General features: G+C 39.0%; 1 pseudogene; it reads right to left on the bottom strand.

Moving 5' to 3' along the window:
- Window positions 1-10,938: 10,938 nt before the first annotated feature.
- LOC103609797 lies at window positions 10,939-12,167 on the bottom strand (annotated as a pseudogene).
- Window positions 12,168-13,562: the final 1,395 nt, after the last annotated feature.

The following is a 13,562-nucleotide window of genomic DNA, read 5'->3' as shown; positions in this document are numbered from 1 at the left end:
ACTTGTCTGCTGTGGTACGAGTAGCCTGTAAAGGGGCAAGGCAAGGCTGCATGGATGGAAGACTATTTCAGTCGCTCAGGCAAGAAATGAAGGTAGTTGGATCCAGGATGGGAAGGATGGAGGTGAGGAAGAACCTGAGTTCTTGACATACCCCGAAGATAGAACCCACAGGAGGGCGGTGTGGGCAGAGGGGGATTTACTATAAGGCTCTGGCCCCCTCAGTATGCTTCATCTGCATGTGTTTTTGGAAAATTTGCCAAAAAAGAGCAACATGCTTGTATTTTTTTTTAAGAGCCCTATCCCTCACTGTACACACTTCAGGCCCCACAAACCTTGGCTCTTGCCCCTGGCTGTGAGACATGAGATGGATCAAGGATGACCCCAGGGTTTGGGGCTTGAACAACTGGTGAATAGAGCTGGCATTTTCTTGGTCTTCTGTGATACCTCCCTTGTCTTCACCCTTTATATCCAAGTTGTTCTGTATCAGGCTTTTCCTTTCGATATTTCTTGAGAAATCACTTCCTTATACCTTTTTCAGCAAATACTCCATGTGGACCTTTAGGGGCTGAAGCCCTTTGTACTTACTGGTCCACATGTCCCACCAGTTGTGGAACAGGGGCTTCTCAAAATTATTTCATCTGTGTCCAGGGAAATTGAATGACTGATGTTCTCTAGCCAGGGGTACATTTTAAATTTAATCCACATCAGTGTTAGTACTCTTAGCTGATGAACTGCGTTTCTACAAAAACAACCTCAACTGCTTCACCCCACCCTTTTGCTGTGGGCTTTTTCCAAGACTTGAGGTTTGAATGTGGGCACTGGAGATTTCAAATTTGATGATAATTGCTTTAAAGGAGTTGAAGGAAAACGGAAAATTTTAATTACAGCCTTTGGTATGTTTATTCTTTTCCTTCTGAAGACTGAAGTCCGCCCACTTTGTTGTATCTGATGGTTAAATCCCCGTTTGAAAGTCCTTTTAAATCATAAAAGCAGAGCTATTCAAAGTCTTTTATTAAAATAAGAGCCAACCAGATGCGTAGGTGGAATAGCAGCCTGATTCCCAGAAATATCCCTCTTTTTTCCCTCTGATATCTTTTCAGAAGAAACATTAAGCATATTCCACAGCCAGAGATATTCAGACACCAAAACCCGTACGAATACAAACACAGCGCTTGAATGCTCTGCTGGAAGGAGCCTTGGAGAAAGAAATGAGGATGAATGAATTTGGAGCCTAGTCACATGAGCACTGTGACTATCCCTTGCAATGCCTAAGAGAATGGATAGACAGGATGCAGAGACAACTGGCAAGGGCTTTGCTTTTCCCTGTTGATTAGCAGGTTTATTTTGCCAAATCTGGCTGGCTCCATAGCTTCTGTCAGAATGCCTTTTTTTTTTTTCCCCTAGATAGAGGAGGATTATTCTTTGATCCTATAGATGACTAAGTGGGTGCTGGAACTACAAAAAAAAAAAAAAGTAATATAAATAAGACATGATTGGTTCTAAGCAGTGTTTTGCAGGCTTCTCAGGGCAAATGCTTTGGAGCAGGATGGTTTATGTAAGCCAGGAGCAGGTAATACATTGTAATTTGGGACCCATGACCTGAATGGGACAAAGGAACTAATCTCTCCAGTCCCAGATATACTTTTTTGTGTCCTCTGGGGATTCTTGCTTCACTATCCACTCTCCACCCCCTTGACTTGGGTTCTGAGCATCTTTGGGTCTGTTCTTGGCTCTGCCATGTGGCTTTGGGGGTCCAGTTTCTCCAATGGATGGGGAGATGATGGTCAGTGCTCTGATGCTGTTCACCTCCTCAACCCCATCACGGTGGGATTTATGCTTGGTAAGCTCTGTCACCCTTTTCACAAATGCAGCAAAATGTTTTTAGTTTTATTTCTAGAATGCTCTTTGCTGCAAATGTCTAAATGAGCAGAGACCACCTTTGGGAGAGCTTGATGATGTTAACAATCAGAAGTCATTAGTTTTGTTGAAAACTGGATCCACATTCAGGTGAGATGGAATCAAAGCTACTTTGGCTGGCTGGTTGGCTCCGTTGGTTAGAGCAGTGTTACAACACCAAGGTCAAGGGTTGGGATCCTCCAGCTGTCCCCCCTCCAAAAAAAAAAAAGCTACTTGATTTTTTAAAAACTATACTTGTATATATCTTGAATGATTCCTATATACATTGATAAATTGTCTTCACAAAACTGTTTAAAACAAGAGATGATGAAAACTAAGAAGCAATACGAAAACATTATGATGTAAGCTTAAGAGAAAGTAATGATTATAACTAGAAAATCATATATTTACATTAAAAATGACCATAGAAGAACATGAAAAAGATGGAAAATTTTACTCAACCTTCTTCAAAACCAAATAAATGAAAGAAAACTACTTGGTTGCTGAGGTCCCTGGGCTATGTAGCAAGAGCCGGAAGTTATTTGCCTAAACTTGACCCCTATTTGTGACAGGAGTGAAGTTTCATTCTGCAGTTCCTTGGTGACAGTGACATTATGACTCTATTGTATAGATGACTATCATACTCAGCAGATTTTTCTTCCTGTTACTTTGTGATCAGTTAAGAAAACAAACATTTGATCTAGAATTTTTATTTAATGCCAGAATGATTTCATTTTTCATGGTCACCAGCCGTAGAGTAGCAATAATAACTAATGCGTATAGACTAACATGTACCTGACTCTAATGCAACTTGTTTAATCCCCATACAACCTAATGAGGTAAGTGTGACTCTCGTCATCCTGACCTTACAGATGTGGAGACTATGGTTTAGAAGATGTTAAGAAATTGCCTACATAGTTAATTGGTAGCAGAACTAAATCCAAACCCATGCAGCCTGACACCAGGGCCATGCTCCAAACCAGAGGTCAGCAAACTCTTTAGATGGGTGGAAAGGCTGGGGACCTCCAGGAGAAGGAGCAGGATAGCAGGCACCACGGTGGGACTTTCCCACTGGAAGTCTGCATAAGGATTCGAGAGAATCTTTGGAAGAGAATAAATTGGAAGAAAAGGACTCCAGGCGGCAAAGGATGCCTGAGAAGTCAGAGGACAGAGGCACTTCTGAGAGAAATGAGTATCTCTTTTCGGGAATTGTCTACCGACCTAGTCCCTCTGAACTCTATTCTGAACCATAGGAACTATAAATTAAACACTTAACCAAACCTCTGTAACACAGTAGCATACAGCAACTGCTTTGGTACCCACTAAACAAGTAGCCTTCTAAAGGAGAAAGTGGCATCCTTCTGTATCCCAGTGGAAATGACATGGGCCTGGCTGAGACAGTCATTCTAGAATGAGAAAGGACAATGTCTGTGAAAACGTTCACAAGGCCAGGTAGATACTGAAGGTACCACCCGGTGGTCAGAGCAGAACACAAAGTTGCCAGATCGGTATTTGAGTACAGAGAGACACACCCAGGGATTTTCCAGAAATACTTGAAGGGGACTGGGCAGGGCGTTGGGGTGTTGAAACTGTGCAGCCAGCATCAGATGGGTAATCTCCTTAAACGCCTTCCTGTTAGTTAGCTCACTGACATTGGGACGGCTATTTGTTGTCTTTAACTGATCCTCGTCCTCAGAATTCATGTTTTTGAACGCCAATCTTTTTATTCTCTTGGGAGAAACTACACTGGGTGTAGCATTTTACAGCTGCAATAAAAGTGACTCAAAGTTTTAGGTATTGTTAATTTGGATGGCAAGAGTTTAAATTTGGATATTTTAAAAGGTATTTTTTGAGTCAAGCAACTACGTGATTGCAAAATCCATTAATAATAGCTTAACAATTCTTTAAAATGAAAACATAGGCAACGTATTAAAGTAGTTTTTTTCTTGTACAGTCTTCAATCTCAAGGTGCGGCTTCATCTCAGGGTTTTGCTTCATATTTGGGCACTATTCCTGAACTCACTTCTTTTAAGATAGATAGCAAGATGTCTTTAAATTCTTTGCAGCAATTACCTGAATCAGGGGATAGGGCCCTGGGGTTCATTACTTACATAGCTTCTTAGTCATGTTACTGTGGCATAATGTTTTTATTTAAACAAGCCCTTCCCTCCCATAAAATTATGCCTCAGGGTTTGTTCCCCAGAATGACTCATACCACATATGCAAAATGTCTCTTAAGCGGGGAAATAAACTCACTTAGGTTCTTTCTGGATGCAAACTCCATTTAGAAATGATCTGATTATTAATGTCTCTCCTTGTTAACTTTGGGCTTGGCCCACAGGACCAGTGCTGAGCTCACGCCTGCCCTGAGAGTGGTGTTTTGATTTCTCCTGTGATTTGCCACAAAGGCCTTTTTTGAACTGTCTTTTTATTTGTAAAATTGTTATCATTCATTGTCTGGGTAGAAACATTAGAATTCTACAAAATGGTGCATTATTTGAAGACAGGAAACTCCACCTGTTTACCTCGAATGTGAACAATAGGAAAATTCAAATGGCCACAGATTTTACTTAGTATTCTGTAAGCCACTTTAAGTAGAAGCTTACCAATAAAATGTGTAGACTTCTAGTGAATCTAGCCAAGAATAAAAGAGAAATATAAATATGCACAATTAGGAATGAGAAAGCGTATAGGATCATAGACATAGCGAAGCAAATTTACATAAGACTATGATGTACAGGATTGTTCTTAAGGAATGAAGTGTAAAAATCACAATAAAAGCAGAATTCACTAGGAAGATGTAAGTGAACAGAACTGAGCCAAAAATAGAAAACCTGAGCCAATCAGACAGCATAGAAGAAACTGAAAATGTGGCCAAAAAATTACATCTAAAAAATGTGCCAGGCCTAGCTATAAAGGCAAATGCTTTTGTATATTCAAGGAATATGTCAGTTGAATGTAATATAAACTGCTCCATAGAAAAAGATGGAACACTTCCTAATTTATTTTATAAAACTAGCATAACCTTGGCTGTAAATACCTATTAAAATATAGAACAAAAAATATAGGTAGAAATATATTTGTACAGATACAGTACAAATACAGGTATAAACAAATGCAAAATAATATAAAATGTTAGTAAATCTTATCAAGCACTGTATATAAAGAACAATACAGAATGACTAAATAAGTTTTATTCTAATAGGCTACGTGTGGGTCAATAATATGAAATTTATCAACAGAATTTATCTCATCTAGAGGTCATTAGAGAAAAACCAAGGGATCATCTGGATGGATATGCAAATGGTATTTGAAAAAACTCATTCTTGATCCAAATCCTTGGCAAATTAAGGGGCGAAAAAAAAGAATGAGCTGTACCTCTTCAACATGATAAAGAGTATATATTAGAAACCAGCAGCCAGCATCACACTTAGGTGTGAATTGCCACATATTCCCATTAATTAGAAATAAGAAATAAATGTCCCCTCACACCATAATTAGAGCAGTATTCAGAGATTGCTTTATCCAGTGCAAGGAAAGAGGAGACATGAATTTGAGGAGACCAAATTGTCATCATTTGCTGATGATACAACTGGCTAACAGAATCACAACAAATATTTTCAAATGTATCAGAATTTTATCTTACACTATGTTTAACTATCTTGCCTTATTTTGAAGTACATGTAAGGGGACATCATAGGCCAAAAAAATGTTGTGGCCCTTGCATGAAATTTACTACTATGCTGTAATGCGTGATATTTCAGTTTCTGCATATCCCCCCCCCGCCCCCGAATTTATCCAACTTTAAACACAGGAGAGAATTTAACTCACACATTTTTTTACCTAATTTAATATGGAAAAGTTTATAGGTCAACTGATTGTTGTCCTTTTGCTTTTCAGCGGGGTGCTCTATTGGGTGGAATGAGCCTTTGCAGTGGGTTACACGCTGTTATTCTGAATCCTTCCAGCAAGGTTAGAGCCACGACCTCCATAAAAGGGGTTTACAGGACCTCAGAGCTCTCCTCCCAGCCCAGTGTGAGATGACACCCTGCCTTGTGGTTGGGATGGTGTTACGATCTCTGTCAACACGACCCTTTCTGCACTAACCACAGAAGTCTGGTTGCGAGCAAGACTTTGGAGTGGTGTTTGCACAAACAGACTTTGCATAGAGCCCATGTTTGCCTAAGTTGTCTCTGCACAAGTATCTTAACCTTAGTGACTGAGTTCACTCTTTTAGAGAATCTCTAAACCTGTAATAAAAGGGAAGCCTGAGCCATTTTACAGTCTAAGCCTGATGCTAATACTTTAGTAAGGTAAAATCTGTGGCTCCCCAAGCTGAGAGCTAGAGAATGATCTGTCATTAGTTGCAAAGGCAGCAGCATAGGAAATCAAATACATGAAGATACTTATGAGAGCAACAAAAGTGTAATTGGAAAATACAACTACAATTGCTGCTAAATTAACCAAAGTATATCCATCAAGCAATTTAGGAATGATGTCAGATCCATTGGTAGTTTTCCTTCTGCAGTGTTCAAAGTCTTTTCTTCAAACATTCCTTTGAACAAATACCTTAAAGACAGCAAACTGAGATACTTTATGGTATCCTAGAAAAAGTGGCTTGACCTTTCCAGGACTAAAGAAGTCCACAGACATAGAATATTCTTGTTTCCATGCCCATAGTAGAACAATGCTATTCAATTGAGAGAATGAATTAAAGAGAGGACAAAACCTCAAAATAAATTTTAAAATTTCATGAAAATCAGTCCATGGCAATTTGTGTCTGCATTTTTAATAGCAATAATTTACCATACACTACTGAAAATAGCTTCTGAAACTATAGAATAATAATAATAACAAAAATTAAAAGATCAAGGGGGAAATGCTATTTCTGGAAAAGAAAGCAGAAAAGGAATGATTAAAAAAAAAAAATCAGGCTCTATGTAGGACTAGATATATACAGTACTAGTGCCACCTGCTGTTGTTAGTATAAATTGCAGCCATCCAATAGCTGATTTGTTCTAATATTCAGTATTCTTGTAAAACCTGCCCTCTCATGGCAAGAACCATGAATTTTATGCTGCTTTCACTATTTCCAGGTATCCAAATTTTATTATGAACTAAGAATTATAGTGCTAAGCACTTTATATAAATTCTCTCATTTGATTGTCATAACAACTTTACCAGGTAGGTGGTATTTTATCCCCATTATATAGTTGAACAGACACATAGGTGGTGAGTGGCAGAATCAGGGTTAGGGTGTCAGAATCCAAGCTCATGGCCAATATTCTGCCTTTCTATGCTGTGCTGCTTTGTTTTGAGAGCTCCCTTTTGGGAGATCTTTCAGAAAATATGTTTACATGGGTTCAGTCTCAGTTTGCTGTCTTTAAAAGGATTCCTCTAGTGGAATGGGTTGTTAGGAAACATTAGATCTATGAAGAGGGTTTGCAGGTTATTTGGGGTGGTCTTCACATTATAATAAAAAAATCTTACCAAGTTTTAGGCCTTTATGTGCCTTTGTGCTAGTTTGCATAGCTGACAGTTATAACTTTTACTTAAATATTTCCAGAGTAGCATAGCTTAGACATGGGAAGATAAATCAAATTTTCCCTGAAAGGCACTCCCTTCAACTGAGGATTATACAACCATTGCATTTCTATCAGGGAGACAAGGATGGCTTATTAGTTCTCATTTCATGTATACGACTTGCTGTAGAACTTTTATGGGTTATTGCATGCAGATGCGAAGAACTCTTAGCACTATGTTCTAACGAACCCTAAGCTTTGCTGCTAGAGTAATGGTATTTTGTGTCCAAGGTTTGAAAACTGTAAACAGAGAAGGGATGATGTAGTTGGAAAAGTGTAGCCATAGCTGGAGTCCAGTAGGGCAGAGGGAAAAAACAGGAGGGAGACACGGGCAGGGTATCAAATCCAAGCAGAGAAGAGTAGCAAAATCAGGAAAGTGTATCCAGGAGTCAGTTATTTGAAGAATAGAAGCTGGAAATCCAATCTCAGCATGCCCCTGTGAGCATTGCAAACAGTTGGAGACATCTGGAGTCAAAGCCAATTAGTGGCAAGTGGTCGGGGACCTTATGCCAGTGTGTGTTGTTTCTTAGGAAAACATCTCTGAAAGCAAGCAGTCAACACCAGAAACTATTAGGGTCTGATCAATTCAACTGAATAAAGATTTATCCAGTGTCCTTAGATTGCAAAGATCCCAGTGCTTTTCCAAAGTTGCATGCTTATTGAATAGTCAATAATGTGCCTCAATCCATCTCCTTCCCCTCTCTTTTCCTCTCCACAGATTTGGCATTGATGGCACTTAATTCAATCCAGCTGCAAATAGTTGAAAATCTCTATGGCTGAGTTTCAATCTGATTAAGTGTGGTGCACCTAAGAGCTATGGTTTAGTTACCTAGTTACAGCTTAGACTGGCATCCCAAGCCATGATTCCTGGGCCAGCATCCTACTTCTTGCCTGGAAAACCCTATTTCTTTCTTGTGTGTGTGTTTTAGTTGTTATTTTTTTTCTTTTTAAAAATTGTGATAAAAAACGTTAAATTTACCATCTTAACTATTAAGTGTACAGTTCAGTTGCATTAAGTATATTCACATTGTTGTATAACAAATCTCTAGAACTTTTTCATCTTATAAAACTGAAACTCTATACTCATTCAGACTAATTCTTCCTCCACCTTCCCACAGCCCTTGGTGGCCACCTTTTTACTTTCTGTTTCTGTAATTTTGACTACATTAGATATTTTACATGAGTGAAATCATACAGTATTTGTCCGTTTGTGACTGGCTTATTTTGCTTAGCATAATGTCCTTGACGTTTATCCATGTTGTAGCATGTGAGAGGATTTTCTTCCTTTTCAAGGCTGTATAATATTCCATCTCATGAATACACCACATTTTGTTTATCCATTCATCGAATGATGGACACTTTGGTTTCCACCTTTTGGTTACTGTGAATAATGCTGAGATGTATATGGGTTTGTTGCTTCTTACTTTTAAAAAACCCAAACAGTGACTAGAGGTCTAGCAGTCTAGTGAATGTTGGAAACTGAGGCAGTAAGTTGGCATTGGCCAGTAGCAGGCTAAATGCCTTAGGAAGCAGATTGTGCGGGAGGATTCTTGGTTTACATGCCTGAATGCTTGTATATTTCACTTAGAAAAAACAGTTTAGCTTCCAGCATGACCTCTTAGCGGTAATGTTGTAGTATGTTCCTGCTGCTGTAACAAACCAAAATATCATAGACTGGGTAATTATAAACAACAGAAATGTTTCACTCACAGTTCTGGAGGCTGGGAAGTCCAAGATCAAGGAGCCAGCAGATTCAGTGTCTGGTGAGGGCTTGCTCTCTGCCTCAAAGATGGTGCTTTCTTGCTGTGTTCTCACAATGCAGAAAGTTCTGGGAAACTCCCTCAAGCCTCTTCATGAGAGTGGAGCCCTTGACTTAATAACTCCTCAAAGGTCCTGCCACTTAATACTATCACACTGGGAATTGGACTCCAACATACGAGTTTTGGGGGGACACCAGCATTCAGACCAAAGCGGACCATCTTGCAGCAAAGCTCCAGACCCTTTCTTCAGTGATCCAAACTCGTCATGTAGCTCGGATCTCCAGTGTCCTCACCTATCACCCAGAGATTTTGTAGAAATCGTCTTCATTCACTTCTAATATAAAAACATTGGCTCTGTCAATTCCCCAAATGGAGACACACTGGAGAGGATGAAAAGGTATGGATTCTGAACTCTGGACTCTCAGAACTTTTATTTTAGTCCTAATACTTCTATTGTTTTTAAACTTGGGCAAATCGTTTATGTTCCTTGTATTTCGGCTTTCTCATTTGTCAAATGAAGATGGTAATACAGACTTCACAAATTCTTGGTGAAGGTTTAATGAGAGTAATTATAAGTTATAAAAAAGTTACACAAAATATCGACTATTTAGTTTTAACGAGTATCATTGAATAACATTTCTAGCAATTTTGTTTGTTTGTTTCAGCTTGTCTTTTAGCTGCTCCTTTTCTGTTTATAACCCTGTAGAGAGCAAGTTTCTTTATCAAATCTTACGGATTCTGAAGGGTAAATTCTCCCCTCTAAATCCTAATGGAAAAGTGCCTGTGTCTTCCATGGGATTTATAGTTACCATGAATACAGAAATGGTAACTCAGGATTTATTAACTCATGAGAGCATTTGTGGAGTGTGCCAGAGATTGCTATTTTTCCTGGATATCCCTTCTCCCTGCTCCCTTAGTAACAGAACTCTCCATTTTTAGCTGGACAAACAGCTGTGTAGCATACAGACTAGTATTTCTCAGCCTTCCTGGTGGCCAGACGTGGTTAGGTGCTGAGATCTGGCCAATTAAAACGGTATTTGTCTACATATTTTTTAGAAAAAAAAATTTTTTTTAAAGGTTCATATAGGCAATTATTTATTCCCTTTCAGACTAATTGGAGGAGGGGGTGGCAGGCGACTGACACTTGAACTACTGAGTTCCAGAGCACTTTGTTATTGCTACAGTACATCTTGGAGCACGAAGTGGAAACCCAGCGATGATCCTGAGTCCCTGATGATTATGGAGTTATTAAATCAACCCCCTGGGTTACTTATCTCTATGCATGGTTGATATGCAAGAGAAGTAAAGTCCTTTCTTGTTTATGCCACTGTTGCTTTGGATTTTCTCGGAATGGAACCAAATCCCAACTGAAATGAGAAGATCATCACCATGGTTACTACTCACATGGTATTTTTACATATATTACTTTTTAAAAAGTAGTATAAAAATTGTATTATGAAAATTTAGCTACAAAATTATTAAAATTAAATATAAAATTATGTCCTAAAATTATTAAAATTATAAAAGTTAGTTCTAAAAATTATATTATAAAATAAGAAAAATAATCACAATGATCATCATTATGATTATTACTCACAGGTATTTTTGTGTACACTACTTTTTGTTTATTTTTCATTTTTTTTTGACTGTCCTAAATTGCTTATCAGGTATGAATTTTACAAACCTTACTTATATGAGTATTAACGGTAGAGCTGGAGAATATTGTGCCTTCTCCAAGCTGCACAGTGAGAACCACTAACAGTATGGTGGGATTTGTGGCCCTTTCCAAAGCTACAACTCTTAGGGCCTGCAGAGGTCAGTCCACACATCTCTCTGTGCTTATGGACTGGTTTGGTGATCCACTAGGTGTCAGGATTTCTTCTGATAGATTTATGGGATGGATCAATGAGGAAAACCTCAAAGAATTTGTATGTGAAATCTTCACCAACCCACTAGGAATCCAGGACTCTCAGAGCCCCACTGTGGCATCCAGCTCACTCCTCGGCCACAGACTGAAGGCATCAGGCAAACATTAGCTGGTTGACACCGTGATGGACAGGCTTGCCATAGGTTGTACCCTTAGGTGACATTGATTTCATCCTCAGGAACTGGTTATTTGTGCCCACGACAGCGCACACAAATCCTGTATATGACATAATCTTGCTTGGCCTTGTATCCCAGTCTGTGGCTTTATCCACCTGGGTGGGCTGGGGAGCCCTGTGGAGCACAGAGAGCAGGTCGTACTGCCAGCAGCCGACCCTCAGAAAGAAGCACATTACATCAGACTGCATCTCCCTTCATAGCTCCTGTATGCACTTTTATGCACCCACCTTGGCTTACCTCTGAGATAAAACTGATGGTTTCTGACAGACAGAAAGGAGGCTATATATACTACTTAAAAAAAAAAATCCACAGCAGACATTATTTTCCTTGCCTAGCACATCCTTAAACAAAAAGTGTTCAAATGTTGATGTGGCAGAGGTTGTTGGCTTAATTAAAAATCAGAAAACGCTTGAATTTTTATACAGAGAGATGACAATACAGGGAATTGGTTACTCAGTGGGTAAAAAAGCTGAACAGAGATTATCAGCAGCTGCTACCACTGCTAGGCTGAGGGACAGAGAGAAGAGGTGGCACAGATTGTATTACTGTTTAGAATTACTCACTACCCTCCCAGTAAGAGGATTATACATCCTGTCTTACTGATATGCAGCTTCCTTTTGCTAATAAAATGCAAACAGAAATGATATATACATTACTCTTAAGTTCAATCATATCATACCTGAGCAGGGCAGCTGGTATCCACAAAGGCTCCTGATGGGTAGGCAGCATGGTCAGGAAGGAATTCATCTGGATTCAATTCCTGGCTCTGCTGCTTACTACCTGACAGGCCTTCGGTCAGCCACTGGGCTTCATGTGATTTTTTCATTGAAGGATTGGGCTCAGATGATGGATTTATATGGATCTCTCAGCGTCCTTTCAACCTTCTGTAATATACCATGGATCAACCAGACAATAACAATCCCTCAAAGAGAACTCCTTGTCCCTTTGTTGAATCCTTTTCTTGTCTGTATGTGTCCCTTGGATTAAAAATTGTCTTCGTCCTGACGCTTATTCAACAATTTGTGGTTTTCCCTTCTAAGAATGAATATTTCTTTCATCAACCAGAACAATACAAAATCTATTCATTCCAGTTTTTTCTTTTAATTTAATTTTATTTTGTCAATATACAATGTGGTTGATTACTGTGGCCTATTACCGAGACCTCCCTCTCTTGTCCCTCTCCCCCTCCCTCCCAACAATGTCCTTTCTGTTCACTTGTCGTATCAACTTCAAGAAATTGTAATTGTTATGTCTTCTTCCCTCCCCCGCCCCTGGTTGTTTGTGTATTTATTTATTTTTAGCTCCCATAAATAAGTGAGAACATGTGATATTTCTCTTTCTGTGCCTGACTCGTTTCACTTAATATAATTCTCTCAAGGTCCATCCGTGTTGTTGCAAATGGCAGTATTTCATTCTTTTTTATAGCTGAGTAGTATTCCATTGTGTAGATATACCACATTTTCCGTATCCACTCATCTGATGATGGATATTTGGGCTGGTTCCAACTCTTAGCTATTGTAAAGAGTGCTGCAATGAACACTGGAGAACAGGTATCCCTTCAACTTAATGATTTCCATTCCTATGGGTATATTCAAAGCAGTGGGATAGCTGGGTCACATGGTAGATCTATCTGCAATTGTTTGAGGAACCTCCATACCATTTTCCATACAGGCTGTACCATTTTGCAGTCCCACCAACAATTTATGAGAGTTCCTTTTTCTCCTCAATCTCTCTAGAACTTATCATTCTCAGTCTTTTGGATGTTAGCCATCCTAACTGGAATGAGATGGTATCTCAGTGTGGTTTTGACCCGAATGCTGAGTGATGTTGAGCATTTTTTCATGTGTCTGTTGGCCATTCGTATATCTTCCTTTGAGAAATGCCTATTTAGCTCTTTTGCCCATTTTGTAATTGGGTTACTTGTTTTTTTGTTGTAAAGTTGTTTCAGTTCCTTGTATATTCTGGATATTAATCCTTTGTCAGATGTATATTTTGCAAATATTTTCTCCCACTCTGTTGGTGGTCTTTTAACTCTGTTAATTGTTTCTTTTGCTGTGCAGAAGCTTTTTAGCTTGATATAATCCCATTTGTTTATTTTTCCTTTGGTTGCCCATGCTTTTGGGATCGTATTCATGAAGTCTGTATCCAGTCCTACTTCATGAAGTGTTTGTCCTATGTTTTCTTTAAGAAGTTTTATTGTTTCAGGGTGTATATTTAATTC

The sequence above is a fragment of the Galeopterus variegatus genome, unplaced genomic scaffold (genome assembly GCF_000696425.1).
Source record: "Galeopterus variegatus unplaced genomic scaffold, G_variegatus-3.0.2 Scaffold10101, whole genome shotgun sequence".
Lineage (NCBI taxonomy): Eukaryota > Metazoa > Chordata > Mammalia > Dermoptera > Cynocephalidae > Galeopterus > Galeopterus variegatus.
This window is presented reverse-complemented; position numbering and strand designations above follow the sequence as displayed.